Here is a 6,256-nt window from a genome sequence, read left to right on the forward strand (position 1 = left end):
GCCACCAGGCGCGCGTTCTGCGGGGCGGGGGCAGTGGACAAGTCCTGGAAATGCCCAGGGCCCGGTGGTAAGTGCCATGAGGACGGCTAGGCAGGGGTGGTGAGGAGGCCGAGAGGCCTGGCCTGACCTGGATGACACAAGGGGTGACGTCGGGGTCCCAGCCGCCACTGGTCACCACTCCCACGAAGGCAGGCGCTGGGGAGTCGGGCACTGGGCAGCGCTCAGAGGACTAAAGAGCGGCCAGAGGAACACGTCCCCACCAGGCGTCAGATTTCAGGGGCTGCCAAAAACCTCTGCAGGAAAGGTAATGTTCAAATGCTTCTAAAACATCAAAAGCAACGTGAACATCCGTGATTGACAGCACGTGGGCATCTGCAGAGCAGACCAGGTCAGGTCACGGATCCCTCCAGTGGCCCCGGGCTCCCGAGGGCCGGGGCGGCAGCCTGAAGAGACCCCCGGTGCTGCCCAGACGCACGCACCCTCCAGGCATTCATCACAGCTCCTCAAGCGCATACCTGGGGAGCAGCCCCCACCCTGTCCCCGACCTCCTGGAGCTCCTGACCCCGCTGGGACAGGACGCCCACAGCCGATAACCCGCAAGTCTCCAGCGACAGCCTCGCCCTCCTGCTTCAGACCCTGCCGCTGACCACCTGGGAGCCGGCACCCTGGGGGTCACCCACTGCCCCCTGGAACTCAACTGGACCAAACCGACCTCAGCAGCGTCCCGCCCCACCCCGGCCTCCTCAGCAGCCCACCCGGTTGTGCAAGCCGGAAACCCAGAGGTCACCCCTGACTCCCACTTGCACAGGGTTACAGTCCGGTCCTTGTTAACCTCCTAATTACCTTCCAGGTGGTGGGAGCTCGCCCCTTCCCTGCCAGCCCCCTGGGCCAGCGTTCTCCAGCCACGGGACCCCCCATGCTCTTCAAAACTGCTGAGAACTCTGGGGCACTTCAGGGGCTCAGTCTGTGAAGCGTCTGCCTTCAGCTCAGGTCCTGATTTCAGCGTCCCGGGATCGAGCCCCGCATCGGGCTCTCTGCTCGGCGGGGAGCCTGCTTCCCCCTCTGCCTGCTGCTCCTCCACTAGTGCTCTCCCCCTCTCTCTCGCAAATAAATAAATACCTTATTTTTAAAAACTCCTTTGAGAATTTCCCCCCCAAACCCACATAAGTGGTTTCTATCAGGTGCTATAATTGTAGTTACTGATTCGTGCATTCAAGACTAAAACTTCAGGGAAGTCTTTCAACATGATTTGTTAAATCCGCTTAAAAATACCAACACCGGGGGCGCCTGGGTGGCTCAGTGGGTTAAGCCTCTGCTTTCAGCTCAGGTCATGGTCTCAGGGTCCTGGGATCGAGCCCCGCATCAGGCTCCCTGCTGAGCAGGGAGCCTGCTTCCTCCTCTCTCTCTGTCTGCCTCTCTGCCTACTTGTGATCTCTGTCAAATAAATAAATAAATCTTTAAAAAAAAAAAAAACAAAACCAACACCACAGCCATCCACGCCCGGGCGGGAGCGCAGACAGCAGTAAGCAGGTTCTCCAAGATAAACCACACCCGCGTTCCCAGCAGCCGGCAGGAGTCGGCGGATGGATGTACACACGCGTGCTCTATGTGCAAGATAGCCTCGAAAGGCAAGCGTGGCCGGGGCGCTGGGGTGGGCTCCCCGACGGACCAGGTCAGCCCCGCGCCGCGGCAGCATCAAAGGCAGGAGACGGCGGGGGCGAGACAGGACAGGTGTTGGTTTCACGGAGCCAGGCCCGGGAAGCCCGGGACCAGCGCCTCAAAGACCGTCCCCCAAGGGTGGAAAACCGCTCCAGGCCTACAGGAGGAGCACGTGGGCAGGTGGGCGGTGAAGGTCAGGTCCGTCACTGTCTCGGGGTCAGTCACGGGGTCTCACGGGCCCAGGGCCGTCCTGGCTGCTCGAGGGGGCGGTTTCTGTTCCCACCGCGGGATGCTCTGGTCTTTTCCCTGAGTGAAGAGATAAGCCAGAAAGAGGAACATAACCGGCGAATACAGACCAAGCTCAGAATGGATGCGGCTGAGGTCCTCGCTCAGAAGGACCCCGGACACCTGCTGCGACAGGGTCGCCCATGAGATGAGCCGGTCACAGAAGGACAGATGCTGTTGGATGCCTCTCACGAGGCACCGGGGTCCCAGGCTCACAGAGACAGAGTCCGTGCTGGGACCAGGGGACCAGGGGCTGGGGGCTGGGGGGCTGCTGTGTGGTGCGGACAGAGCCTCGGCTTCCCAGGGTGAGGAGAGTCCAGGGCTCGGGGACGGTGGCACTCGGTCTGCATGTGTTTCCTACCGCTGGGCTCCCGGCGGTCAGGACGGTAAGGTCGGTGTTGTGTGTGTTTTACCGCAATCTGTAGGATTCCACTAAATAACAAGAAACCGTGATGGATTTACACGTTAAAGCAGAAACAACACACCCAAAAGACCGTCGCTCACCTGTAGGACTTGACCCGGTTTCATGCCCTCCCAAGAACGTCACCTTCTGTTTTTGCCCTGAAACAACAGAAATGTGTTTGCCCACAGTTACGGGGACATCAAGTCCCACCCAAAGTCTCGGTGTCTGTCCATAGGGTCGCTGTGCCCCGGGGGCTCCGGGGCCGGTCCGCTCTCGCCCCCCGGCTGCGGCCCGCACCCTCTGCCCTCCGCCCCGTGCTGCCCCGTGTTCACGGCTGCGGCTCAGACACACAGACCAGGTGCCTCCCTCGGTTCCCCTGTCACAGGAGTTCGGCTAAGTGAGCTCCGGCCGCTGGGCTGAGCCAGACCGTCTCCCGAAACCAAGACCCTTAGCTGAACCCCATCTACAAAGAACCTCTTCCTGACAAAGACCATACGCCTCACTCACACGTGGAGTTGAAGACAAGAGACACACGACCAGACGGGCAGGGGGGAAAGAGGAGAGAGGGAGGCAAACCAAGAGACGCGAACTGCAGAGAGCCTGAGGGATGGTGGAGGGAGACGGCGGGGGATGGGCCGGGTGGGGGACGGGCATCCACGAGGGCACCTGCTGTCACGGGCCCTGGGCTTTGCAGGCAGGTGACGAACCACTGAGTTCCGCTCCAGAAACCAGTACTGCACGGTACATCCACGAAGGAAGATGGAAACCAAACTTCATCTATTTATTTACTTTAAAAGATTTGCATTTGGTCATTTGAGAGAGAGAGAGTGTGAGCAGGGGAGGGGGAGAGACAGGTTCTCTGCTGAGCGGGGACCCCGACCCGGGGCTCGATCCCCGGATCCCCGGATCGGGACCTGAGCCGAAGGCGGATGGACGCTTGCTCCGCCGAGCCCCCAGGCGTCCTAAGTAAACACTTAAAGAGAAACAAACACAAAGGAACTTCCCTGCAAGTGACACTGACAGGCTCTAGGGACCAGGGCCTGGTATCTTTTGGGGACTCTCATCCCGCACCCCTCCATTTCTGTCTCTAACTTCTGGAACAATAAAGTGGCTTTGATGGGACAATCCTCTTAGTAAATGGAGACACGGTTCAGCGGAATCCCATTTGATGAGCTCCAGGCCGAGCCAAGGTCTGCACCACGCTGTGTAAAGTAGATGGTTCCTTTGTGCTCAGTGGTTCGCGTCACTGAGCGAGTCTGTTTTGCTAACCCAGGGGCGTCATGATAGCCTAAATCACACGATTCCACTACGTGTCACTTGGAATTGAAGCTGCGGCATTGCTGAGACACGAGCCTGACCTTCGCATCCCCCATCACCGTTTCTGTCAGACGACAGGACACTCGGAAGGGTTAACAGAAGCTCACATTTTCAACCAGCTCAACGGACCACAAGCGACAGACAGAGCTGGTTCTGACCCCCGCTTTGCCACTGGCCGGCTGCGTCCCCGTGGGGGACAGATTCGGGGGCTCTGGGACCCACAGCCCACCCCCCCCCGGAGTTCCCGAGAGGGCCAGGGTGAGCGTGAACCAGCGCGGAATGGGCGCCCGTGGGCGGGCGGTGGGTTTTCAGTCTGACGACTCCACAAGCCCACGCATGCGACACGTACACACGTAGCCCAGCACGAAGCACCAACCCGAGGGGTGTGAGCCCCACTTCCTTCTGCCCCGACTCTGCGCCCTGAAAATCACCCCAGCTGCGTCCTGGGATTTGACGCCTGAGCCCCCTCGGGGTCAGGGAAGAGGCACGAGCCGGACCGTGGTGGAAACCTTGGCAGAGAGCGGGCCCTCCGTCAGGCACCTGCGGGTCAGCAGGGCTCTGTGCCGTGTTCAGGGCGTGCAGGCTGGCCGGGGGGCAGGGGAAGGTGTCATTGAACTGCGCCGGGGACAGACTGCACGTGGACGACCAGGCTTCCCTCAAGGGGAACAGACCACCTGTGGGGTGAGGGTCAGGGGACACGGCTTCCTCACCACTCTCTCCCGTGGGCTCGCCATCTAGTCCCTAGACAAGAACGTCACCCGTGAACAGGCTGAAAGTTCAGACCAGCAGGACGGGGGGCGTCTGTGGGATAAACACGCCGCCGGTCCCTTGTCCAGAGAAACGGGCGCCAGCCCTAAACCGCACGTCCTTCCCTGCCGCTGACTTCCCGGCCCGCCCTCCTGCCGCAGCCCCCATCCTGCTGCAGAGTGGGGCCATGTGCCCCACGCAGGAGTCTCCGCAGAAACCCTAAATCTTCACATTTGCTCAGTTGACTTCTGTGTTTCAACAGATGTAAAAACCCTGTGTTTTAATGAAAAAAACACTGGATTTAAAAGAAAAATTCAGTGAGAGGAAAAATGGCATCCCTTTACGTTTTTGCAATTCTCTTTCATGTCTGACTGAAACAGAAACTTTGCTTTTCCGTATCTGTCTCTGCATTCAATCTGCCGCATGTGATGTGGACGCCGGGGGCCCCTGCAGGGCACGCGTGAGACGTCACAGTGGAAAGGCACACGGTATGTTAGTGTTACCGATGTGGGAACAGAGGCAGAAGGAAAATGATGAAATCTGCTGCCTACCTACAGCCCATCGACAAGTCCTTGAAACGGGCAGAGTGACATTCCTCTAGGGACTCAGCTGCCTCAATGTTGACACTTTGCTGAGGGCCAAAGGCAAGCCTGGTTCCACCCCCAGGATCCCGTAAGTCTGCTTGAACATAGAAGATTCCTTTGGAAACTTCCTTTATGTCTACCCCTCCCCGATACATGTTGGCAATCATCCCCCAAGCATATGACCCCCGATACGCATCTGAAGGGTCTCATGACTTTTTTGGGGTTTTTTTGTCTTGTTTTGTTTTGTTTTTTAAGATTTTATTTATTTATTTGACAGACAGAGATCACAAGTGGGCAGAGAGGCAGGCAGAGATAGAGGGAAGCAGGCTCCCCGCTGAGCAGAGAGCCCGATGCGGGACTCGATCCCACGACCCTGAGATCATGACCTGAGCCGAAGGGCAGAGGCTTAACCCACTGAGCCCCCCAGGCGCCCCATGACTGAGTTTTTACTGAACAGTAATATACGACCTTTTCCCAACAACAGCCAGCCCCTCGAGGTCCTGGAAACCTTGCTTCCAAAATCCCTTAGAGACCTACGCTATCTCTAACCCCTCCCAACTTGAAGGTACGTAACAGCCCAGTCCTTTCTGCCCCCGGGTCCTGCCCCCGTGCTTTATTTTTTTATTTTATTTTTTGCCTCTGTGCTTTAATAAAACCACCTTTTTGCACCAAAGACATCCCAAGAATTCTTTCTCGGCCGTGGGCTTGGAACCCTAACGTTCTTTCCTACAGCATCACTGAAGACTGCTTCTGCTCCCATCACCCACTTGTTGGTACGTCCCTGCCCCCCCCCCTGACCTGGGAACTGCCAAGGCTGAACGCATTCACCGCCTGCCAGTGCCCGGCCCTGTGGAGCAGCTGGAGGAGGGAACTAGATGTGTGCCACTCAGAATGGGGCCCCCAGGCCGGCAGCTTCGGCACTGCCGGGGACTCGGTCACAAATGCAGGATCCCGGGCCCTCCCCCAGGCCTCCCGGCTCAGAATCTGCATTTTAACAACACCCCCGGGATCTGTGTGCCCCCAGCTGATCTGTCTCAGGGCACTGGACCAGAGAGTAACACCGAAGCCTCGCCAAGCAAATGTCGTTCCTGCCCCGGCTACGACCTCGTCACCCCCGATCCCACACGCGCCCCCGGGACTGCGCGGCCGGCTGGTATCAGTCACAGTTCCCGCGTCGGGAACACAGATCCTGCTCCAAAGAAGACGGACAGCAGCCAACAGGCACGTGAGAACACGTTTGACAACCTTAGTCGCAAAGGAA

The sequence above is a fragment of the Neovison vison genome, chromosome 13, assembly GCF_020171115.1.
Source record: "Neovison vison isolate M4711 chromosome 13, ASM_NN_V1, whole genome shotgun sequence".
Taxonomy (NCBI): Eukaryota; Metazoa; Chordata; class Mammalia; order Carnivora; family Mustelidae; genus Neogale; species Neogale vison.